This window comes from Thermobia domestica, chromosome 16 (assembly GCF_964235325.1).
Source record: "Thermobia domestica chromosome 16, izTheDome1.hap1.1, whole genome shotgun sequence".
Lineage (NCBI taxonomy): Eukaryota > Metazoa > Arthropoda > Insecta > Zygentoma > Lepismatidae > Thermobia > Thermobia domestica.
Window position 1 is genome coordinate 18,715,216 of NC_137469.1, and position 26,895 is coordinate 18,742,110.

Sequence of the window (26,895 nt, forward strand, 5' to 3'; positions counted from 1 at the left end):
TATTGACAGTACTTCTCTCCACAAGGAACTTTCTTCTGGCTCTTCTCAGGATCATCCTGTCTGATTAGCTACGGGACCACAAGCACAGCTTCTTGACAATTAAACCCCTACTCTATCTGGGAACTCTCCTACTAAGCCAATGTATCATCCAACACAGAAGAAATTCTCCACCAAACTCTTGATTCTCTCACTAAGGATGTTGTAACCTGGATTACCAGTATTCTTGTCAGATGTCTTACCAACGTTCCACAACTGAAAAAGGAGATCACACAAACTATCTCACGAACTCTTTATTTCCAGCCAAGGATTTTAATCATGAACCGAAAGAGACATATTTGTCTCCTTCCACCAGGCACGTAGCCAGGATTTCGTAATAGGGGGGGTCCGTGACGAAATACTGTGGTTATCACAATCAGGGAACTCGATTATTCTAAACTATTTTACCGGCAACATATATTGGTTCGTTTAGTCAGGATTTCGTAATGAGGGGGGGGGTCGTGACAAGAAATCTGTTTTTCACACCAGGGACTCAATCCATCTAAACTATTTTATTGGCAACATACCCATAATTGTTTGTTAGGACAGAAAAAATGAGGATATGTTAGTAAGTATTTTAATAAACTATGAAGAAATCTTGAGTAAAAGAATATAAAACAGTATTGAAAAAGATCTTCCGAAGTCATTTGAGCTCGCTTCTTCTTGTCTTCTGTCTTCTTTTTATCTTCGTTTAATGTCGTTAAGGATAGCAACGAGATTTCTTTCGATAGTCCATAAGATTAACATGGAGCTTGATGGAATTCGGAATGCTTCGTTACAATAACATCCATTTTTAGCTTGACCCCCTCCCCTCGTTTCCTCCACACAAAACTCCCCATAAGAAAGAGTAACCAAACGCTTGCTATAGCTTATTATTTTTAATGCTGGTTCGTCTTTTTCTCGTTTCTTTTTGTTTCATTCTTCCTTAATTTTTTTAAAATTTATGGTCTCGAAGGGGGGGGGGTCCGGACCCCCCGGACCCACCCCTTGGCTACGTGCCTGCTTCCACCAAGAAGTAACATGCACGTACACCTCATCTCTAGTTTTTCAAGTTATTCCAGGTTTTTGGACTTCGTTACGTTTTTCCTGGACGGGACTCACGCATTTCCTCCTTTAGCAGAATCACTACAAGTAATACCTCTCGTCGATCATTGCAGCAGCGGAAGAGCAATCACCTTTCTCCTTCTGAATTCAAAAGAAATCGTTCACTTCAAGTATGCTCGAGTTTCCTACGCACTACACCCATATTATATCTCGCGCTGGACAAAGTAGCCAAGGCTAGACGTCTTCGACAAATCCATTCGGGGAAATAAATTGAGTTACTATAGATAGATAGATAAATAGAAAAGCATCATGCCATATGGTGTATCGGACTTCAGTTCAATTAGCACATTTTTCATTTTTAATATCTCTGGACAAAGTAGCCGAGGCTACACGCCTCTTTCCACTCTCCGAAAGGGATAAAAGGATTTATAACTTGAACTTGAACTTGAAACTTCAAAATATTGAATATTTTAGAAGATGGATTGATAGGAAAACTGAAATAAAAATATTTCTCGGTAAGTATACTAATTGTTATATAGGAATGTAACGTGCGAATCGATAAATTTTCTACCTTTCATTTTTCTGCCATCTGCGGAACCTTAGCCAAGATTTCATTGACAGAGGGCAGGACATTCATAATTCATAGTTACAGCATAGGTCGAGAGAAATATATACTAGAAAATCAAGGGTTATTACTCCCCCCCCCCCAACAACAACTAAAAATAACATCAACGTAAAAGTGTCTGAACTCAACACTAAATACTACACTTATACTGTAATAACTAATTATGTTGTGTTTTAAAAGATATCATTATAACTTCTTGACACATAACATTGAACTTACATACTCATAACATACTCATAACATATATTATCGCTTACAGACAAAAATCATTGATATCAATTAATATCAATGTAATTAATCGCATTCCAATAGCTACTTTTTTTTAAAAAAAAATCTTAAGAACAACGCAGATAAAAATGTTATTTTATTCTTCCGTTCCCCCCCCCTTTATGCAAAGTAGAAAAAGAAAAAGAAGAAAAATGTTGAGTTATTCCAAAATGATAGATGATTGGTTTGTCCTGTCTTTACACCTCCATTTCCCACCCTTTCAGATAGAGCTATGACGTCAATGGATTTCCCAACTTTTTATCTAAGGTAGTGATTATATGTTTTGCCATTTTTTTATGTACATACTTCGAAAAACCGGTTTAAAGGCAGGCATCAAAAAACTGGCGTGCTTAAATGTGGCTTGAGATGGACATGGAGCGGCCAACAGCGTCTGGAAGACTCCACAGATGATGATCCTTCTTCTTATTGCGTGTCTCTTGAATCCAACACTAAGTGAAAAATTCTGCATGTTTTATTTTATTTTTTATTTTTCTTTACTTCCTAACTAATTGAACATTATACAATAGATTCAGAAGACAATGCACAATGAGAATAATAGCTCCAAAGACATATAATAGAAAAAGAATAGATGACAACGTTTTTAACCTAGACATCATGTGGTGGTGGTGAGAAACATAAAGACAGTCATTTGAGAGATTCGTTGCTCCCAGTGGCGTATTTAGATTTTGTTTCGGGAGGGGGATATGCACAACAGGAGGAAACAGGGGGAGGAGCAATTGCCCACTAAGTTTGAGAATTAAATATATTTTAATTTATGCATAGATTGAAGTTTTAATGGCAAGAATTGCAGACTGGTGAATCTTACGATACACACAAAAAATTTAATAGAGCTCATTCGTGGCTAAGTGGTTACCGTACGCGCCTTTGCTGTGGTTCGATTCCCGGTGGAAGCTCATGTGGTTCGGATTCCACGTTAATTAGTAGGTCCCGTCTTATATAACCTCGCTGCTGAAAGGGACGTTAAACTCAAAAATCAATCAATCAATCATCAAAAATGTAGCAGTGAATCTAACCTTTTATTCTATTCGTAGAAGAAAAAGGAAGCATCCTCTTGGCCTACCTAATTTCCCGGGCTACTTATTCCCCCCCCCTCTTGATTTTCTTTAATTCAAACATTTACCTTTTTCTATATAACTAAACGATGTAAATATTCCTTTGCTATAATAACTAAAGTCCCGTTATGTTGATATCCGTGCAAGTTGGTTTCGCTTATCAGCTCTTCTTAGTTTTGGTGTTACTGACGACGGCCGACTTGAATCACAACTAACAACGATCGAAAGTATGATAGGAGAAGCAAATGAAAGTAGCAACTAAGAAAAAGAAACAGAAGAATAGAATGGACGAAAGAAAGAATAAAAGATCACAGTTCTTACATGGAATGAAATTTAACAAATACAATATTATTTCTGATCAAAGAAGAGAAGAAAATGGAAAGTCAATAAAATTTTTAGAAATGGTAAGAAGAGTTATTGTTGTACGTGGAATGCGAAAACCTAACAAATTTATTTCGTAGGGGGCTTGAACTCGATAGTCCCCTAAATACGCCACTTGTTGCTCCTTATACACAATGGCAGTCTAGAATCTTCTTTGATGATTAATTTTAACCAGGCTTATAATTGATCCGTTAAAAACTTAATAATTAAATTATTTATTTAAATTTTTTGCTAATTTTTAATTTAATCAACCAAATTTTGCAGGTGTTAATTTTTAAGTGACTACTAGCTATTTACGCACCTCACAGTTCTAGTATGAACGTGATCTCCTTGCTACTTCCCACTATATCTGTGCAAGTCCCTTCACGGACACAAGTAAAGGACAGGAAGACTCTGAAAGGGAATTAATTTCTATATAGAATGAAGTATTTTAATATATAGTATGTTGGGGAGAGTTGTGGCAAACTTGGATAAATAATAGCTGATACCAAATGCAGATTTTTTTTCTTATAATTACATAGCCGAGTACGTCTCATTGTGGGTCCATAAGCCTTCCAAGTTGTCAGCTTGAAGTAGTTTTGTCATTTAGATTCAAGCAAAGCGCCTGAAATGTCCATCAACCCGCTATACGTAGCTCCTCTACTGGTTGCCGTTCATAAGGATATCAACCTTAACGTCCTAGTGGCAATATTAAACTAATAAGGTCAAAACGACGCCTAAAATGTGGAATAGAAAAACAAAGATTTAAAAAAAAAATTGAATAAGAACTGGCAAATCTACATAAAATTTGGAATCGACCAGTGAAAGCGACACGTTTCTAGCACTAGTGGTTTTTGAGATCTCATTGTCGAAAGATGTTATCATTTAAAAAAAATCGTAACAAATAAAAAACTAAGCCTTATTTTGTTTTTCTAAATGTGAAATTTATGTACTGCAAGAACATTTTTGTACATCTATATACATGTGTATATTCTTTAAAATGTATTCCTTATAGATATCAAAAGTTATATTTAACAAAGGGAATAATTTACATTATTTTTTCTCAATTTTATGACTTTATTTTTATTACATAACTAGCTGAATATACCCATTCTTCGCATGGGGGCTGTATTTGGAAGTCAACGCTTGTGGGAGTATCACCATTCATTTCAGCGACCGCGAAAACTATGGATTTGACACTAGTATCGATCATTTTGGATTACTTTTACATGTCTCGGTATTCCCCCCCCCCCCTGCTGACCCTGGCCCGCAGCCGAATAGGTGAATTTGGAAGTTAATGTAATCGGAGTTTCACCATTGATCTCAGCGACCGCGAAAACTATGAATTCGACACTAATATCGGTCATTTTTTTTTTTTACTACTTTTGCATGTCCCGGTAAACGCCCCCTGATACCCCTCTGGTTCGAATTTTGACAAAAACTCTTCGCCTTGGCCTGGGGCCTGGACCTAGGTATCCGTGACCAAAATTTAGTAACTCTAGGTCAACTTGTCTGGTTTCCAGGCCGGTCCCGGTAAACGCCCCCTTCCTGAGACCCCCCAGGTTCGCAATTTGAAAAAAGCGCTTCGTTTTGATCTCGGACCTGGACCAAGGTACCCCTGACCAAAATTTGGTAACTCTCGGTTCACTTGTCTAGTCCCCAGGCCGCACACAGACAGACAAACAAACAAACACACAAACTCCTTATTTTATTTATACTAAATAGATTAGATAGATTAGATAGATTATCAGTTTTGTTTCAAAACAGTAACTTTTTATAATTAGTTCTTAATTTATTCATTAAATTTTACTTTAATTTTTACAACTATGACTTTACCTAATGATGTATCAACACTATGTTTGAGGATTTATATTTTATCATAAATTGAATGGAATTTCAAATGCTAGTACTACTTCTTGAAGCAAGCGCACACCCAGAATTTTTTGTTGGGGGGATCCAAGCTCCAATACTACAAGGCATTACGTCTATATAGCATTGAACGGGTATTATTCTGTGCCCCAAAATACGATAAATAATTGTAAAATTCTTCCATTTATATTTTCAGAGAAAAATGATAGAACTAGATTGTTTTTATAAGAGAGAAAAATGCATAATCCATTCGACATGTAAATGCTGTTTTTACCAGGTTACGCGCGTCACCACATTAAGTAATGTTGTTTCATCCGTAGTACGATCTACACCACCGTCCAGCGAAAATTTTGTATTGTGGGATCACCATTTCAAATCTAGAATTAACGCCATACCCCTTCCGACGGTGGTAACTTACGTATATAATGTTGTTACCACCTTCCTACGACTGTCCCCTCTTGGTTCTTTCGAAATCTGTGACGCCCGTACCTTACGAGAGTAATAAGACTTCATATCATTCTGTGAGAAGGAAAGAGAGGAAAGATGTTTTTAACACGACGCCAAACTTCAGACTTGGCATGGTGTTCCCACGTGCTGTACTTTTATACATGAAATTACATTACTTAAGGAGCGCCCCCGCGTAAATACGATGTATCCACAAGGAAATCCTAGTCCTTTTTTTCTCACTAGGGATGATACCATACCGGGATCAAGTACCTGGGGAAAACCTATATATCTTCTGAAAGCCCTTGCCATGAGAAGTACGAAACCGTTTTCAAATCACGGACAAACCCGAAAACTGACTCTATATGGGGCCAGTTTGTTGGTGTTTGTGATCCTATGTATGGTATATTCGACAGAAATAAAAATGAATATTATAATGCATCACACGTAAGCTTTTGAGATCATTATGTTCCTGTTTGGCTCACTGCTAGAACGTGACTCGGGTAAGGGTTTGATAATATCACTTTGTACCAAACGTACCCATTTCGTCAGTGCTGCCAACGAATTGTAAATACAACGTGGCAGATGGTTTCTGTACCACTCGATGTAGCTATATCCATGAAAACGCGGCATAAACATCATTCGTCACTAGAGAAAATTTACTTCGGACATATTCCTCTTCCAAGGACTCCAGTTTATCAGTGTTGCCAACCAAGTATAAAAATAAGAAATTGTAAAACACTTTGCATACGATGAGACGTTTATACACCAAGCTTGGCAGAAACATCACACGAACTATAGAAAAAAGATGTTGAGTGTGGCCGTCTCCCAACCATTCTAGGTTGTCAGCGTTGCCAACAAGTGTAAACATCACAATGTTGAAAATGGCGTGATTGCCATTGAAAGAATGTATGACAAATGTGACAGAAGCAGCATGGACAATGGAAAACGGTGTATGTCCAACGGTGTTTTACAATTTCTTATTTTTATACTTGGTTGGCAACACTGATAAACATCACCGTCTCATTTAGCCTAGCCGACATAACCGTGGGAGGTAAAACTCAAAGATTTCATTTTTTTTTCTTTGCCTTTCTTCTCGTGATCTCACTGAAAATTTCACTCCCCCTGCCTACCAAATGATCCTAAGAGAAACCGAAATCTTCTAAATCACGTCCAATTTCCTGGAAAGAGAATGAAAACCCTTTGGAAAACAAAAATCAGTATCAACTCTTGAAATTGACTGAATTTATGTAAATAATGTCGTTCCGTAGAAAAATGTTAGAAAAATAAGAAATACCAGGTGATTCACGAAATCCGTAACAGGCCTCTAACTCAGCTCCTAGTGCACAGAAATCTTTGAAGAAAAAAAGTGGATGTGCCAAATCACATGATGATGCTTCTGAAATATGGGCGTTTCAGGAACACCTCTACGAGGGAGCAACTTCAAAATTTTAAACAGCTCCTTCGTGAGTAAGAGATTAGCGTACACGCCTTTGGCGAGGGAGACCCGGTTCGATTCCCGGCGGTAGCTCATGTAATTCGGATTCCATGTTAATCAGTAGGTTCCGTCTCGTATAGCCTCGCTGCTGAAAGGGACGTTAACCCTACAATGCATATTGGAACATATATGGGTCATAGTGGTAAATAATCTGTGCTTTCCTACTTAACGGTATGTAGTTGCTAACGCATGTTGAACCAGATTGGGAACGTTCGAAGCTAGCTGTCATTCCACAGTTTCCATATAGATCTGTATGCGTACCGTTACTTCCATTACTTATTTTTGCTTTCTCTTGCAACACTATTTTTTTCACAGAAAATTTTAAAAAATCATGCATTGTAGGGTTAAACTCAAAATCAACTCAACCAAAAATTTTAAATGGAAACAGATTTGTTGTACTGTTTATTTTCTCATGTGCACTTTCGTACTTCGCTTTAGTTTGAAACAATTATTTGCTATACTTTTTTGAGTTGCAGCATGTAGTAATCCTTACATTGACGTATTAATGAGTTCGTGTAGCTCCCAAAGGGCGAGAGATATGACAAAGTGTTTCCTCTCAAAGTTATTCAAAATTTAGCGTTTTTTTTTTTGTAATAGTAAAGGGTTAGGGATTTAGGGAATTCTTTATTCATCATCTGTTGCATGGGGATAATATTCCTAACCCTAGCCATTAGAGGGTTACGCCCTCTCTTTGGCACAGGATTTAGCGATTGTTTCAATGGGGACAAAATAAATTAATGTTTCCATTTAATATTTTGAAGTTGTCCACCCTTAGAGGTGTTCCTGAGACGCCCTTGATTTCAGAAGCATCACCACGTGATTCGTGAATAACCCGGTATATGCTGTCATCTGTTGTTGGCTATTAGAACTTCTATTAGACTTTAAAAAAAAACTACAAACGTGTAACATAGGGGACCTAAAAGATGTTGCATAATCTAATTTTACTTATTAGAAAAATGGACGAAATAAAACAGAGAAAAGTAGTAACTCTGTTTATTTCTATTGTAAAATGTCTTGCAGAGTCATTCCCACTTGCAAAAATAATTGTGTCTTCCGTCGCAACTTAATGTAAACTGAAAATTCGTTCCGTGCGTGTACAATACAATAACCATAATAAAATTAGATTCTAGAAAAAAAAATACTTACTGGCTACTGTGTTTTCGTCTACTTCACTTTGCATAATTCTTTCTTCTCAGAATAAGCTTTTTTTCTGACCTTGTATAACACCCTGGAGGAAAATAATAATGTTATGGAGAAAAATTATTAAAAGCTTCTTTTATCTTTCCTATATATTGCGCGGCATTTTATCCACATGATAAATTGAACAATTAAAAATAATTTTTTTCTTCTTCTTCTTCTTCTTCTTCTTGAGTAAAGTAACTTTAACAGTGGATTTCCGTACCGCATATTTTTTTTCCACGCGCTACCCTAGCCAACTGTGGTCACAAGGAATTGGGTGAGGGTGAATTTACATCGCAGTTGCATCCGTAATGTCACGTGGTATTATCATGGGGAGTCAAGGTGCAACAAAACGAGCCCTGTGGGGCTTCTAAACTTCTTCACTCGCTCAACTATGTTTCGTAACATAAGTAAATTACTTTGTATGCATTATATATTACGCACAAGGTCAAATGAGTAGTTGTTATCTTATTTGAATGATAAAAGTGTTATTAAATTTTTAAAAAAAAAATTTAAAAAAAAACTTCTCTTGAGCCGGGTTTGAACCTACGCCAAAGTGTTTTCATCACTAGCCCATTCGCGAGCACGCTCGGCCATGACAGCCGACAGCAGCTGCCGTTTCTTTTGTGCTATACGTATGCTACGTAGCGAGAAACGGATAACTTCAACCAATCAGAACCGTGTATTTAGCTCCTATAGCTAGAGTCGAGCGTGATTAAAATATATGCTTCCATACTTGTCCTCATTGAAGGAGCATACAACTATTAAGAATTGGCCCAGTATACTGATGACAATGAAGTTGAGTTGAGTTGAATTTCAGTCTAGCGTCCCTTTTAGCAGCGAGGCTATGTGAGACGTGGACCTACTGATTAACGTGGAATCCGAACCACATGAGCCCCAGCCGGGAATCGAACCCGGGTCTCCCGCGCCAAAGGCGCGTGCGCTAACCGCTTAGCCACGGATGAGCTCCCTGATGACAATGAAGATGAAACATGTAGTAGAGAGTGTAAGTCACCATTGGCGTTTTTATTTATGAAAGAAAAGCATCTACATGATGCATGTTGTGTCACTGAGAAATTTTTAAATTTTCTAACTTTGATAACCATTGGAGTCGCTATAGTCCGGTGGCCGAGTCATTGGACGTGGAAATTAGTTACACGCAAAGTTTTATCATAGAATTGGCTCAAGGAGTAAGCAACTAAACAATATCTGGGGGAGTGCAACGTTGGCACTGTTGGGCACTCGTAAGTATCCTAGTCCTAATCCTAACTATATATAAAAACTTGATGAGCTGACCAATTAAAAGGGTACTTCCGGTTGACGTAGAAAGTTGAAATGTGGCATGATTGTAGCTTTCCGGGACTAACCGACAGGAAAATTGCGAAAAGTGAATCTTTTTAATTTTTAGGGGGTCTAAAGGGGAGATGAAGAATTTCCCTATGTTATTTAAATGGGTCTTTTTTTGACCTATAATCTCATATTTTAGGTACTCAAAATTGGAATACAAACTTGACATTCGGTATGCTTGTAAGTTTTCGTTAGCGTTATCTAAGTAAATCAGTAAAAATGAAAGTTTCCAACTTTAGAATGGTCTTATGGGAAACTGAAAAATCTTTCCCATATTGTTTAATGGGACGCCACCTGCACCCCAAAATGTTTAGGCACTTCGGGCAGGATTAGAACGATGAAATTTGGCATGATTGTAACTTTCCGAAAATAACTGACAGGAAAATTGCCAAAAATGAATATTTTTAATTTTTAACGGGTCTAAAGGAGAATTAAGAAATTTCCATATACTTAAATTGACGTTTACTTGGGATACAAAATCTTATCTTTTAGATAGATGAAATAAGAAAAGAAACTTGTAATTCGGCAGAATTATGGGTTTAAGAGGTGCAAGGCCGTGAGCCGAGCAAAAGCGTGGGTGTGGAGTCGAAGCCCTCAGCTGGGCAAATTCAGGAAACATAAAGAGCAAAATAATGCACGAAATTCACTGTTGATGCAAATGCTTATACGTAAGATATGCAAGGTCGTAGGCAGAGCAAATGCGGGGGTCTGGGGGCAGCTAGTAGAGTACAGCATGCATAGTGTTTTAATTTGGAGCAATATGTTCATCGAAACTAGATTCATGCGATATGGGAAGAGTCAAAGTGGGATTGTCAGATATGGGCCCACAGTTTGCAATTCTGCAGTCAATTAGTGAAATACATTGACGATATGCGCGAGAATGGTCTTCAACCAAATCCGTCAAGCATCACCGGGAAGAGCCTGCTGCCAGGATAAAATCTGATCATTCTGATCAGGAAAAGATAGGTAAGGTATTAACTCAAAGCATCGATCTCCTAGATCCTCAGAAACATTCTGCTGAAATAATAAACATAACGAGTGATCGTGTTGCATCTTCTACAGTTAACGTGGACTAGGTAGCGACCATCGGAAGGTAGCAGATGAAGACATTCGAAGAGACATGTCCCGGATGGACATGGGACATACAGAACGGCCGGAGAGTTCTACAACTCCATCTCAAAGATGGTTGTAACACTATTAGCCATGAAGAAGAAAGTTAAGTTCGATTCAGAGTTCGTATGCATCGTTGATTTACGCTAGAATTATTGGACAGATGTTGCCAAGATCAATTGACGTTACAGACATGTTCAAACACGAACTGGCACCATTCCCTACCTTCCTTTTCAGAGATGATGGCCAGATGAGATTTACTGCCAAATGAAACTAAAGGAACTGCTTGTCATTGAAATGTCCGAGAGACTTCAATCGTCTCCAAATGCTGTTACCATTGGTAGGTGTGCTGTACTGTGGACAGTCACTTGGCCTACAATTGGGATAGTCTTTGACTTTGTGCAAAAAGTTACTCATTTCGTGGTACGTAAGCTCAAAGATTCTGACGTATACGTCATCTTTAATCGATACAACCCATACAGTATCAAAAGTCAAACAAGATGAATGCGCGCGGGTTCACATGTAACGAGGAAACATCAACTCACTCCTCATACACCTCTCCCACCACAGCAAGTAGTAGTAACTCTGACCCACAACAAATCGCAAGTGATTGACACTATGCAAACATCTGGTTGGTTGGTGTCTTTCTACAAGAAAGACCAACAAACTCGTTCTGTCCAGTACGAGACTAAAGAATACGCGTCCATTGAAGTATCAGACGAAGCATCAAAGCCAAGAACTGACTTGTACATCGAACACGAGGAAGCAAATGTTAGCATTGTAGAATAGGCATTACGGTTGGCATCGGAGAACGTAAGCGCTCACATTAAGGTGATATCCGGTGACATGGATGTTTCAGTTCTACCTCATTACTATGCTGAGAGGAGAATAACAAGCAAGATCACCATGGAACTAACCAGCCCGAGTAGAACGTTCATTGGTGTTGCAGTAACAGTATCGAAGCACGCTCGTATTTATACTAACCTCCTCGCAGCACACGCTCTATCTGGATGTGTCACTGTTGAGAGCTTATATGGAATCGGGAAGAAGAAAATAATTCAGAAGTTGAAGCAGGGGTACATTGTTACATTTTTGCGTAACCTAATGTCAGACATATCGGACGTCGTCAAATAGCCGACAGAGATAATTGCAGCGTGCTATAGTCGTAACGTCAAAGAGAGTACGTCCGATATGCGATTTCTCACAAATGGCAAAACTAAGAATGTCATCAGCTCCTGCTTCGAAATCGTTGCCACCAATGAATGAAGTTTTCTATGAGCACATTAAACAAGCTCACCTACAGTGTGCAATTTGGAAGTATGCAATGAACCAACAACAATCCCTTCTGGATCCTCTGCCATATGGATGGAGTCGTGATGAAGCGTCCATAACTCTCTTTCCTGTGACACTACCTGACAATGTCCTTGTAGCTCAGCCTGATATTCTTCTTCTAATTAAATGTAAATGTTTTGAGAAGCCTCTATGCTCGTTAAGGTGTAGTTGTGCTGAATAATTGTTCAATGTTTTGTGGTTGTGCTGGTGATAACACTTGTATAAATATGTACACAAACATATCGAACTATACTGAGACTTCAGATGATGCAAGCGTTGACGATCTTACTGAAAGTGATTAAACATTCACCACCCAATCCTGCCGAAGGGCCATACCCAGGATTTCTTTTAAGGGGTGGCACGCCAGACACTTTAAAACTTTAGTTCTGAAATGTATTTATATTTGTTTAGGGGCGCAGATGATTATCTTCTACGACATCAAAATATAGTTTACAACAGCAGTGTTTTCTGTAATGATATTGTAGATTTTCTTCGTTTATAATACTTCATCGTTGAGGGGTCAGTGCCCCTTGCCCCCCCCCTTCGCCTAGGTATTGTCCAGCGATGCAATAATCACCATTGAACTTATATCAACATGTTCTCAGTAACAAATCATCAAAACATAACTGTATTATAATCATTTTTTTAAATATCGTGATTAATTACAGTGTATTTTTCATTTTCATTATGTTTTTCGTATTTCAAGGCTAAAAAAAGAATTGCCCACCAGTGCCAACGTTGCACCCGTCGAATTTGGTATTAATATACATTTTTCAATAAGATGTTGTCATAACGTGTTCCGTGTAACGCATTTCCATATACACAGCAATTTTTCCACTCTGCCACCAGACTACTAGTAAAGATTCAATTTTTAAAAATTTTCTATCCATATCAAAGTAAAGGAAAAAAAAAACAAGATAATTTTAAAATAATGCAAAACGCTTAGATGAAAAAATATCGTAAAGCTCTTTTGTTCTGGTAGAAGGTAGAGCAATTACACATGAGAATTGTTTTCTTCCACTACCAGTTTTATTACAAAAACTTTCAGATATAAAACGGTATGATGTAATTTCACTAAATAAGTATAAAATTTCTCTAATGATAAGGATAAGTAGGTGTCCCAAGACTAGACGTCCAAGAGAAGGATTCCTTGCAAAGCTCCGCTGCAAGCTGGGTGAGATGGGATAGCGCTTGATCATAATCTGTTTTCTGTACGGGTACCAATGGTACCACATTTGTAATAACTTTTTCCCTATGACAATACACTGTTCCGTATGCATAAGCGCTTCATTCCTACATATACAGAAGAAAGATGTCGATCCTGCGCTATTTGGCGCTCAGTGACTACAAACCACAAAGACAACATATGAAAAGCGTGTAACGTTCAGTGTTGCCAACTTACTAGAACTGAAATGGCGGGTATTTCAAACGTTGCGTTCTTTTATGGAACACTCTTCATAAACTGCAACAACACTGTGTTCTTTAATAATATATATACGTAATTTATAAATAAGTAAACAATCTGTTATTGGAACAAAGTAAATCTATCTATTATTTTAATGGCAACGAATGACATTGAAACTCGTTTTCGATTATTTTCTCGATATCTACGCGTTACAACTTATTTTGTTCATATCGGTCTGATCTAACAACTTTTATATATATATATATATATATATATATATATATATATATATATATATATATATATATATATATATATATATCTTACCTTCGAACAATAACATAGCTGCACAAAAATTAAAGCTTAATAATTAATCATAATTTTTGTCTATGACATTTCACTAGCCATATTTTATACTAGCCTAGTTAGTGTCACATTGAATCGCTTGATTATTATACACTTCAGTTCCATCTTAATGGATTGGCGTGATTACCAAACGTCTTCAACTTTTTAAGTTTACAAAAATTCATTTTCTTCTATTTTCTCGAAAACAACGCATGAGGATGTACACTAAGCTCTTAAATTTTGTTTAGCTTAATGAGTTCTATTGATTGGTATATGTCTCATTTTTGGACCATTGTTTTTCCGTTAAACGCTAGGAATATTGAAAAATTTAAGAAAAATTGTGTCCGATGTTCAAGAATTGTACTCAACATTCAAAAATTATGCCCGACGTTTAAAAATTGTTTTTAATGTCCAAATTTTTGCTTGACGTTTAAAAATTTTGTTTAAGAATCGTGATCTACGTTCAAAAATTGTGCTTGACGTTCAAGAATTATGCTCTACGTTCAAAAATAGGACTTGATGTTCAAAAATTGTGTTCAACGTTCAAAAATTGTGCTTGACTTCAAGAATTGTGCTCTACATTTAAAAAATGTGCTCAACATTCTAAAATTGTGCTCAACGTTTAAAAATTGTTTTTTAATATTCAAAAATTGTGTTTGACGTTCAAGAATTGTGTTTAATGTTCAAGAATCGTGCTCTACGTTCAAGAATTGTTCTTGACGTTCAAGAATTGTGTTTAACGTTCAAGAATCATGCTCTACGTTCAAGAATTGTTCTTGACGTTCAAGAATTGTGCTCTACGTTCAAAAATAGGGCTCGATGTTAAAAAGTGTTCAACGTTCAAAAATTGTTCTTGACGTTTCAGGATTGTGCTCTGTATTCAAAAATTGTGCTCGACATTCAAAATTGTGTCCAACGTTCAACAATTGTGCTCCACGTTCAAAAATTGTGCTCAATGTTAAAAAATTATGCTGTGTTTCAGTTCAAAATAAACGAAATGAAACACAGCAGCAAAAGAAAGTATGCACTTAACATCTATTGAATAAAATCTAGAGACATGTAGGATGCGTAATAATTATTAAAAAAAAAAAGTTGCTACCGTAAATACTCCCACAACTACCAAATCTACCGATTTCTTTCCGTGCATTTTGTAACTTAGACGCGGAAGATATATTAGAAAGGAATTATAATAAGAAGTTGTGACATTTCTCTGTCCATATAAATATATCGAAGTATCTGTGTAAAACACATGTAAGTACTTGTTACGAAGACAGTGCATCGTTGAAGAATGTGATAACAAACGGAATAGCTTTACAACGGGCAGCGCCATCATTTAAACAAATTTACAGAAGAACGGTGACAAAGCAAGTAGCCTCTGGACCTAACAGATGCTAATGGATTATATTACTATCTTACACAGAGTAAAAGTATACATCAATTTGCTACAAACCGTAAATTAAGCTAGAACCTTTTCCTTTAACGCATCGAAGCATTTCGATTACCCATTCTTTTTTATTAGTATTTACTTACTCGCTAGGTCTGAATATGGAATTGTATTGAATTTAAGAAGGTTATATAATTTTATTTGAAATCCAATAAGATATGTATTACAAGTACATGAAACGGGAAACTTATGAAAACTTCTCTGCCAAATTCAGATATAAAAGGAAGAAAAAGGACATATTTTTGAAATTGGGGGACCAGAACTTTTTGCTTATAAATTCGTACTTTCTTGCTATATTTTCTGTTTTTGATGGTTTAGGTCAGCGTTCCCCAACCTTTTTCAACTAGTGGCACACTACGGGTATTACTAGGATTCTCGCGGCACACTTATAGATATTATTATTTGTAAATATAGAACACAGTTATATTTTTTCTGTGATTATTGATCTCCTTCTCACAGAGAAGAAAGCTCTATCACTGGTTTTTCCCCGTGGTAAATCATTATGCTTATTTTTCATTCTAATTTAAAAATAGAAAACAATTGCAATGAAATATTGGACTCAGATTAAAAAAAAAAAATACGCTTTATTTTTAAAAACTGGATCCAACCTTTTACTAAGAAGGAAGGTCACTAAATAACGAACGAACAAACAAATCTCTTTTACTTTTAAAACACAAATGTAGGTAATTTGTCGAATGGATTGAATGATATTTTAAATATTCAAGTTACGAAATAGTCTGCAACAATAAAGAAGCAATAATGGTCATAACAATGATAACAAATACTTTTTTCAACATTAAAAATGTACACAACAGTAACCCGGTATGAAACTTAAAATTGTGGATTCATAGTAGAGGTTCATAGTAATGTGAAATACAAATATATATTTTTCCCTACATTTTGCAATTTGATTGCTATAAATGTAGGTAATAATTTGCAAATGTAGGTAAATGCCACAAATGTAGGTAATTTGTCGAATGGATTGAATGATATTTTAAATTTTCAAGTTACGAAATAGTCTGCAACAATAAAGAAGCAATAATGGTCATAACAATGATAACAAATACTTTTTTCAACATTAAAAATGTACACAACAGTAACCCGGTATGAAACTTAAAATTGTGGATTCATAGTAGAGGTTCATAGTAATGTGAAATACAAATATATATATTTCCCTACGTTTTGCAATTTGATTGCTATAAAATAATTTTGTTTCGATTCCTTGCGGCACACCGGTTGGGAAACGCTGGTTTAGGTTATGTTAGGTTAGCTTAGGTTGAGATTTCTGGGTTTAGGGAGGCAGAATTCTTTGCTTAAAATTCGTACTTTCTTCTCATATTTTCTGTTTTTAAAGGTTTAGGCTAGAAAATAGGTTAAGTTAGGTTACATAAGTACTTGGTAATTACCATTATAACATCAACTCATTTCTCCAGTAAACATGGTGTTTTTTAACCTGATTTTGGTCCCCCAGTTCCAAAATTATCCGAGAAAAAGTGTTGATGAGTTGTAAGTTCCGATTATAATAAGTGAGTTCTGATTAATAAGATACAAAGAAACGAAAGTGGTACTATTTGCATAACACCATAAAACGTGGAGAAATTTATTCACTAACCTAATCTAACAAATCCTAACTAATCTAAAGAGACCACGGTGGCTCAGTGGTAGAGCGCTTACCTCTGGTACGTGAAGTCCATGGTTCGACCCCCGGCCTAGTAAGTTTGTAGTGGATAATATCGTGTCCGTGAATTTTCTCGGAGTGCTCCCGTTTCCTCCCATATTCTTAATCCATCAATTCTTCCATTATTACTCAGTTGTCTAAATCATCGTCTTTCTTAACCTAAAGAGCATAATCGTGGGATGTTAAACCCAAAGATTTCATTTCATATTTTAACTAATATAATCTAATGTATCCTAAGTAACCAATCTAAGTAACCATAACATAGATTATATCAACTACTCAACACTACAAGAAATAAAGAAACTACTTTTAGACACAGTAGGACATTGTACACATTACCAATGGCGTATTTACGATTTTGTTTCGGGAGGGGGGCTTTGATGACTTTTGGGGGGAGCTTTGCCTGAAAATGTGAAAATTCTGCAAGATATTTCATTTACTTTACTATAGTAAGTAAGATTTCGGGGGGCTTAAGCCCGGAATTCCCCCCTTAAATACGCCACTGCACATTACCAACACTCTTTGAACACCTCCAGATCACACATAACTCCTTTTAGATACTGTGTTGTTCAAGTTTGTCCCAGATGTATTTGTAAAACGTGTCATCACTTTGTTTTAAAACTGTTTACAGAGAAGAGTTTTAAATATGTCATTCTAGATACTTTTTTTTTTTTTTTTAAGAATTAACGCCTTTGGACACGCAAAGCACACACTTTATAAACACTATTTCATCAATTTTCCCCTCAACATCTGTACTAAAAATATTTAAGTGGTATTTTATTTTTTAGAGTGTAACATAACCTATCCTAAGTAACCTAACGTAATCTATCTTTATAAATTAACCTAACCTATCCTAGCTAACTTAATCTATTCTATCCTAACTAACATAACATATCCTTTCGTAACGACATTAACTCAACCTATCTTAGCATAACTTATCCAGACTAACCTAACATACCCTATCCTAACTAGAATAAACTATCTCAAATATCCTATTCTAACCAATCCTAACTAGCCTAAGCTATCTCAAATATCCTATCCTAACCACTCCTAACTAGCCTAAGCTATCTCAAATATCCTATCCTACCCAATCCTAACTAGCCTAAGCTATCTCAAATATCCTATCCTACCCAATCCTAACTAGCCTAAGCTATCTCAAATATCCTATCCTAATCAATCCTAACTAGCCTAAGCTATCTCAAATATCATATCCTAACCAATCCTAACTAGCCTAAGTTATCTCAAATATCCTATCCTAACCAATCTAACTTACCCTAACCTAACTCAACTAACCAAAGTGCTATAGCCAAAGTGATACAAACTTTCTGCAAGGTGATACAAAATTGTTAAACCGGATTTTGAGATAATCGCGGTTACAAATGTTCACTCTCCTGTAAACTATCTTTGTTAATTGTTGAGTTCAGAGTTTGTGTTTTGCTTTTTTATCCAACACTGAGTTTTAACGTCGGTCCAGAACGGTAATCGGGACTTGAATGAGGTGAATTTGGGCCTGCACAGACCATGCATGATCAACCCTCTCAGTATATGGCGTTCCCCACAATAAAACACCGCCCCAAAGAGAGTTAGATTACAAGACCACGCCAACGTCTCCGTGTTCGAAAACTGTGATATCAATTGTTTCGATAACTCTCAGTGCATCAACTGTAAATATAGATTTTTATATCATTTCGAGATTCAAGAATTCGAAGCTGAAACCGGGGAGATTAGTAAAAAGACAGTACCAGTAAAGCCGGCTCTATCATGTGTAACACTTGCATTTGCAGGGGGCGGCAAAATCTGTCATAATTACATTATTTAAATTAAATATTTCTTGTTGGAAATACACTTCATGATGATGGTAGTTAAATTTTCTAAGCTGACCTTCTATTTGAGTATTACATTCATAAATCATGTTTAGGTCGCATTTGTTTAAGGTTACATGGACAGTACTAAAGCAAGTGGTCAATTTAAATGCTTAGCATGAATTGCTTGATTGTTGTCAAATAGATACAACAACTCAGTTCTTGAACAGTAGCGAACACCTGTTTCATTTAGTTAGTTATCACAGTTTTGATATGAAAACTGGTCTTCTCTTTGTCACAAACAAGTTCCTTATCATTGAAGGTGGAAACATTTTTTAAAAAATTTTCAACAGATGTAGAATGAAAATTAAGAAATAAATATAAGAGAGCTAGTTGCACTGGAATTGCAAACTAATATGTTGAGATTAAAGGTCGATATTGAATTCTATATAAAAAAAAGATTACTATCTTCTCTCTGCAGGCGTTTTTGCTTTATCTTTCACTAACATACTAGATTATTATTTAAAGAAACAAACAGACACAACGAGATTGTATGTGTAGTGCGTAGGCTTTTCTGAGTGCGAGTGCTTTTCCCTCCTCTTCGTTGTTCATGATGGAGTAGCATACTTACGTCGTAAAATCGTGGCTTTTAAAATTTGTTGTTTCTTGGGAAAGACGGCGGTGACAAATGATACCAATGTATGGGGTGTCAAATCATCTAGGATCGGCCCTGAGTACCAGTATTCGTAGTGGATATTTCTTTTAGTCAGATTAATTACAATGATTCCTTTGAAATTTTGATACATTATCTTGTTAAATTACAAGGAGATTTACGTTTGATATTGAAATAAGGATAATAACGAACAATAACTGTTACTTGAGTGCAGTGGCGTATTTAGGGGGGTGGCTTTCGGGCTTAAGCCCCCCACGAAATCTCACTTAGTATAGTAAAGTAAATGAAATATCTTGCAGAATTTTCACATTTCCAGGCAAACCCCCCCCCCGAAAGTTAGCAAAGCCCCTCCCGAAACAAAATCGTAAATACGCCACTGCTTGAGTGTCAATTGTATTTCACGTGAAATGAAATGCCTATGTCTACTTTTGTGTCTTATGCCTAAAGCCTTTAGGCTAGAGGAGACGGATGATTAATAAAACAGGAGCGGATCCAGGGGGGGGGAGAGGAAACTTTCTTATTTTATATATAAATAAAATCCATCCCAGAGTTCGGGGCTCTTAAAAGTAGCTCTAAGTAGCAGTATTACAACCCACCGTTTCCGTAGATGTCCGTCCTGGATCCGCCCCTAAATAAAAGTGACTTAAAACAGTTGGTGGAATGTGGATGTAAGAGGAAACCCAGGAGAAAATCCACAAATACGATGTTCTCCACTACAAAATACTATTGCATGGGAGCGAAATAGGGACCTCTTACACCAGAGGTAAGCACTGTACCCTGAACCACATTAACCTCTATATTTCGAGTATTACTGTGGAAACTACATATTTATTGGTATTTCGTTGTAATAAGGTAAAAAATTCTTCTTCATGAAAATTGGGATAAAGTAAGCGAAAATACTTCGTTATGGATTGTTTCCATTATTTAACTCAAAATACCGTTCATTTCTGCCTTTGATTAATCTCTTTTAATAAATGTTTAATTACTCGAAATAATGTATGGAAATTCACAAGATTGTAAAATTATTTCACCAAAGCACAAACAAGTTCCATTATATACAAGGTTTACTGTATGTGCAATCTTAACAATAAGTAACAATCTCAGTCCTTCATTCTGCGTGTCACATTAATCCTAGTAAGAAACAGCATATTCATAAATGTCTGCACTTGCGCTATCGTTTGCATGTCTGCGATGACTGTGTTATCTTCTGTTTACTTAACTCATTTGGGTTCATGATTTTATGGCTTTGAATTTGTGAAAATTTTTATTATAACTTCTTTTAAAAGTTGTGTTTTTTGTTTTCAAAAGTAAGTGTATGCTTTTAATTTTATTCGGGCTTTAAACTGTGTAGGTAAATTACCGATTCAAAACTATTTAAGATTCTATAAATGCATCATTATATGCACCAATACTCACTCACACACTTACCAGTGCAGATTGACAATATGCGTGTATATATATAGTTAGTAGAATATATACGTATTTTTTCCTGATCAGTCGTCACTCCTCCTCCTAAATTCTCGATTAAATCGTTACCTTGTTCTTAGTTAAGGTCAACTGGACAATTGCCCTTGCAGAATACATATAACGGAAATGACTCGGGTATTTACTCTTTTGCAAATACTGTATTAGACTGTCTAGTTCATTCACAACAGTCTTAAGGTTGTTAAACTGACCTTGCCTTTTAGTAAGTAAGTTGATCTGGGAAATCTATATTGTTTGTTGCAGGAAATAATTATGGTTTAGCGTAATTAATGTTTATCACATAATGCACACTAATTACTTTACAATCTAATTAGATACTGTCTTATTTTTACATAATTCCGGTGCTGATGTGCATATTAAAGGGGTGGTCATTGTACAGCATAGGTATTTTCATTACTGGATGTCCTTTGCTTGGTTTATTTTTTACTGAATAATATATATATTTATTATGTAACACTTAGTTGTTCAAGGATGCATGCACTATTATTATATCTCTTAACAGGTGTCCATATAACACAAGACAGGACAATACTCCTCTTCCTTGATTCATTGTTTGTGTTCATTGCAGTGGCGGCTTTTGAGAGAAATCACATCCGTAAAAATTTAAATTTCAACGCTACTAAGAATTAACATACTATAGTGACCACAGTTAGAGAAAGTTCGGGTATTATGGAATACCATTTTTGTTTCGCTTGTAACTCAGTTAATAATTGCACATTGAAACAAAAAGGAAAACAAGTATATACCTTACATATTTGGCTTTATTTATGCGTATCTTGATAAAGAAGTTTCGTTACAGGGGTGGACAAAATTTATAATTTGTAAAGAAACCACTTTGGAGGGTAATATGAAATAGTCGGATAATATGAAATATAAATGCTATATAGAAAAGAAAAGAGTTTTCTGTTGAACATACAATGAATACAGTGACAATATATGAAAATTCTGAATGTCAAACCATAACTGACTGTGATTACTTGCAAAAGTCATAAATATAATACTCTGCTTCAAGATTGGCACAGCCATTGTGCGCTCACTTTAAACATGAACGCTGAACCCTAGCTCACTCCTTGTATAATCAGAAAATTTGCTGTAACAAAAATTCACTTAGCATTGTTGTCATCGTAAATGTATTTTAATTGTCCAATACCGATAGATATTTTTGTAATCGGAATACCATACGAAATACAGAGTACCATGCTATTCTTGTCGGTATTCCATATTGCCCTCCATGCTACCTTGGAAACGAAAGAGCTGTTAAACGCATTCCAAGGCGTATAGGATAATGACGCTTATCAAACTACCACTCTGTATATTCAAGGTCATAGTAAACAAAGAATTGTTGTTCTATTACATTTCAATAGGAACATACAGGTTGTAAAACACTTACCTGTAAAAGTTTTTATGAATAAGAAATCAGGTTTTCACGTCTACCAACACAACTAATGTCACAATCACAAGGAGACTGACTGTAGAGCATCATGGGGGCGTCAGGCAGTAGTTCCTTTCCTCACCGCTTGGAAGCAACACATCACAGGGGAGATAATGAGGTATTCCATATTATCCGACTATTCCATAATACCCGAACTTCCTCTACTAGTCTGCACCAGTCATAGAGCTGTTTCACTTTACGTGTTACACATCGGAAGATTTAGGTACAATTCGTGAAGTTGCTTTCTGAACACACACTTGAGAAAACTTGAAACAGCTAAAATGCAGCAACGAAAAAGTGTTAACCAAACTTAGAAGACATGGCGAACGAGTGAAAAATAAAAATCATCACTTCAAAAGAACTATAACAATAATGCTATCAAATATTGGAATTAAACAGTAGTAACAAAAATAGAAAAAAAATCAAAACAATGACAACAATAATAACAACACAACGAAGCTAAGCGGAGATTCGGCAACACTGCAGTGTCAAAAATGTTCTGCCTATAGCGCGAGCGACAGGACTGCCAAACCTTCATAGATAATGGTTGACGCCCGGAACACACCCTCGCGTTCTATTAGATGGTGAAATCAGTAGATTTAGGTCAAGCTTCACGATTCCTTGCGATTAATATAAGCTCTTGTATACGTTTTTTTTTAAGCTAAATGAAGCTTTTTCTCCACTCAGCTGTTGAGTTATTACGCGATGCCTGCTTCTTTTTAAACCCATTTATTTTCGCATATACAGAAATATTTATATGTTTCTTTAAAAATAAACTCAAAATTTAACGATTTGATTTTACTAATTTGGTCTTTAAGTCTAGTTAAATGTACCTGTGTTTTTTAAAGAAATGAATTTATATTATACAGGGTGTTTCAAAACAACATCGACAACGTTTGAGAAGTGATTCCTAACACCAAGATAAAACGAAAAGTATAGACCAACCTCGGTGCACAAATGCTTTCTTTCGGAGTTATAGGCTGATGAAAACATGAAAAAATGAACTTTAAAGGTCCATAGCTCCAAAACTATCTGACCTAGACTTATTGGCTTAAGGCTTCACTCAGGAACTAATATGTACGCTACCTAAAAATACCTGTTTCAGAACCCTAAGGTACTCACACAATAATTTTTATAGAAGGATTTTGGCTACGGGCATATACTTTGAAATACTCACAAACTACCTCTATAAAAATTGATGCGGAAGTACACAGGATTCTGAAACTTGGATATTTGGAAATGAAATGAAATCTTTTAAGTTTTACGTCCCACGGTTATGCCGGTTAGGCTAAAGGAGACGGTGATGATGAGAGATGAGTGAAATGATGGAATGAAGAAAGTGGGAGAAAACAGAAGAAAGCCCGAAAAAAAAAACACTAGCACGGTGTTTGTCCCGCACAAAGTCAACCCGGCGCGAGCTGGGATCGAACCAGGGACCCCAAGCACCGGAAGTAAACGCTCTACCACTGATCCACCGCGCCCCCAACTTAGATATTTGGATAGGGCACATATTAGTTCCTAAGTGAAGTCTTGACCCAACTAGGTAGGTTCCATAGTTTTGGAGCTATGGACCTTTAAAATTCATTTCTTCATGTTTTATCCAGCCTATAACCCCGAAGCACCCAGGTTAGTCTATACTCTTTGTCTTATCTTGGTGTCAGGAATCACCTCCCAAACGTTACCGGTGTTGTTTTGAAACACCCTGTCTTTATCGATTATTTTGATATATCATGCTTAGTAAACTTTTAATTGCCTCGTTTTCTCAAAACTAGCTTTTGGTGCACGCCTTTGCTATTCTAAAGGCCTCAATTGATGTTTGGAAAGAAGAACCGATTAAAAAACAATGGAAACATTCAGTACAAACAGAAGAAAACGACCTGGAAAAATGTGATGTGTAAATTGTTGAAGCCATCAGAAGTTAAATATTGAAACAACTGTTCTCGTTCCGTCGTCGTAGGTTTCTGTTTCCGTGTTGGTCGTATAATTTTAGATCTAACTTCTAACGTCACTATTGACCGAAGACACAGATCAGCCACTAACTGTAACTCGTGAACGTCCCAGAAGGAGAATTATTTCCCGTTTTCCTCAACCATTTCATGGCGAATAGTTATCATAGAGTTCAATCTATTATTTTTATTATTATTTCTTTCCTTAAACGCTTAAGAGTCTAGAACAGTTTGTCTTCATCGATAAATATATTGACCATTTGTGCAATTCTTGTTAAACTGTATTGTAAGTAGTATAAATATCACTGTTCGGAGAAAACAGACAGGATCTGCAAGTCAACACTGGATATCTTTCATCAGTACTTCTAATTGAATCTTCTATCTTCTAATATAAATAAAATACCGAGTTTGTTTGTGTGTTTGTTTGTTTGTCTGTCTGTCTGTCTCTGTGCGGCGTGGGGACCAGACGAGTGGACCGAGAGTTATCAAATTTTGGTCAGGGGTACCTTGGACCAGGCCCCAGACCAAGACGAAGCGTTTTTGTTTTTAATTCGAACCAGGGGGGTCTCAGAGGTGGCGTTTACCGTGACATGTAAAAGTAGTAGAAAATGACCGACATTAGTGTCAAATAGTTTCCGCGGTCGCTGAGATCAATCGCTTTGACTTCCAAATTCATCCCATTCAGCGGACCGGGGGACACCGGGGGGGGGGGAAGGATACCGAGATACGTAAAAATAATCCAAAATGACCGATATTAGTGTCAAATCCATAGTTTTCGCGATCTCTGAGATGAATTGCGAAACTCCCACAGGTGTTGACTTCCAAGCCCCCATCGGCTGGGAGCCAGAAGCGTTTTTTTTTTTCTTTTTTAAATTTCGAACCAGAGGGTCTCAGATGGCGTTTACCGGGATATGTAAAAGTAGTACAAAATGACCGATATATTTTTCTTTCGTAGCTCACTTTGTTTAGAACTCAGAACCCCCTCCCCCCGGGAACTCAGAAACCACTCACGTCTCAGTGATGCAATTTTACAGATTTGTTACTGAACAACTATAATCTATTTTGTGCAAATTTGAGATTTTTCACTTGTGTCCTCCCTGAGATATTTGGTGGTGAAAATACACGATTTTCGAAAATTTGCAATGTTTAAAAAATCCCAAAAAAGTATATGGTTCTTAGATCTGAAACTTGTTTAGGACGTTGTCTGCTAGCTAATCTCTATGTAGACAAAAAATTGAAGGTGAGTCTCATTTATTTTGTTTCAAAATGTACATTCCAAAATGACCATTTCTAGGTTTCCAACCGCAATGTTCAGAACTTTTTCTTTCGACATTCTGAAGTACGTCTCTATGTGCACAGAACACAGAATGTTGTCCATTCTATTAACTTCCGTATACTTTTGGTTTGAACCTAAAAAGTTACAGAGTTTAACGGAATCCTCTGAAAACTTCAAAATACTCTCAGGCGCCTATGCAAAATGGCCGCTACGACAAAACCTGCGCGGCTAAATAATAAATGAATACCCCCTTTCAACTCCCTGAATGTGGTACAAACTTAGGTTAAAAAGTAATAAAAAACTAAATTTTGTCAGCAACCATCATTGGTCGATTTCATTTGGATTGCCCCTGCTTTGAATTGCAATTAAAACGCAATTCCTGTAGCTTTCTTAACTCTGCGGAAAGACAAATAACCAATACGTACTCACGCAACGGCAAATATTATATGGCACCTTTTTTCTATGAACCAGTAATACATACAAAAACTTTACATTTCTAAATGAAACTACATACATTAAGAGGTCACTTCAAAAAAGTGGGGGCAACAGTCCCCTCTTGCTCCCGAATCGCCGTCCCTGCCTCCCCCAACAAAAATTTTTGGGTGCTTTCCTGACTCCAATTACCACATGATATTCGGTCAGTATGAACTGCCAATAATACCTAAGACCACCAACAAAATTATTATTTTAACCAAACCAACCATTCATTTCTCTGAGCATGACCTTCCTCCCTTCTTCACATATTGCCTGTCTTAAAATTGAAGTGACACCGCCGCCATTGTTTACTGTGAAAACGATGTCAAAATACAAATACTATAAATCATTTGCAGACGAACGAAGATTTGTACCTCCTTCACGTTTGTCCTTGGTGACCGTGAGTATGGGAATATTTCATAAGTAAATCCCTGTTTTGTTTTGTCTCTCTCTTGAGTAGATGGTATTTAATGAGTCTCAAATCTCTCTGTTCGTTTGTCTGGTAATTTTCAGTTCTTGTCATGCTTCGACGAGTTGTTGATAATAGCTACGATAGTCGTGAGGGAATTCTCGAAACCAACTGCACTGGAAATACGTATCCGAAGCTTTATCGTGAATTTTAACATTTCAATCAAAGAAATCAAAAGACTACATCATTTAACCGTGTTCAAACAATATATATATATATATATATATATATATATATATATATATATATATATATATATATATTTTTTTTAGTTTTACGTCT

At 36.4% G+C, this 26,895-nt stretch overlaps 1 protein-coding gene across 3 annotated transcripts in view; it reads right to left on the reverse strand.

Moving 5' to 3' along the window:
- Positions 1–26,895, reverse strand: part of LOC145672938 (very long chain fatty acid elongase AAEL008004-like) — a 312,483-nt gene that overhangs the window by 269,340 nt on the left and 16,248 nt on the right. Inside the window, exon 2 of one of the 3 annotated variants that reach the window (XM_081742165.1) lies at positions 3,728–3,819. The exons of the other annotated variants lie outside the window; for them this stretch is intronic. The gene's annotated coding sequence lies outside the window, so the exon portion shown is untranslated. The remainder of the gene's footprint in view (positions 1–3,727; positions 3,820–26,895) is intronic. 3 annotated transcript variants of the gene reach the window in all.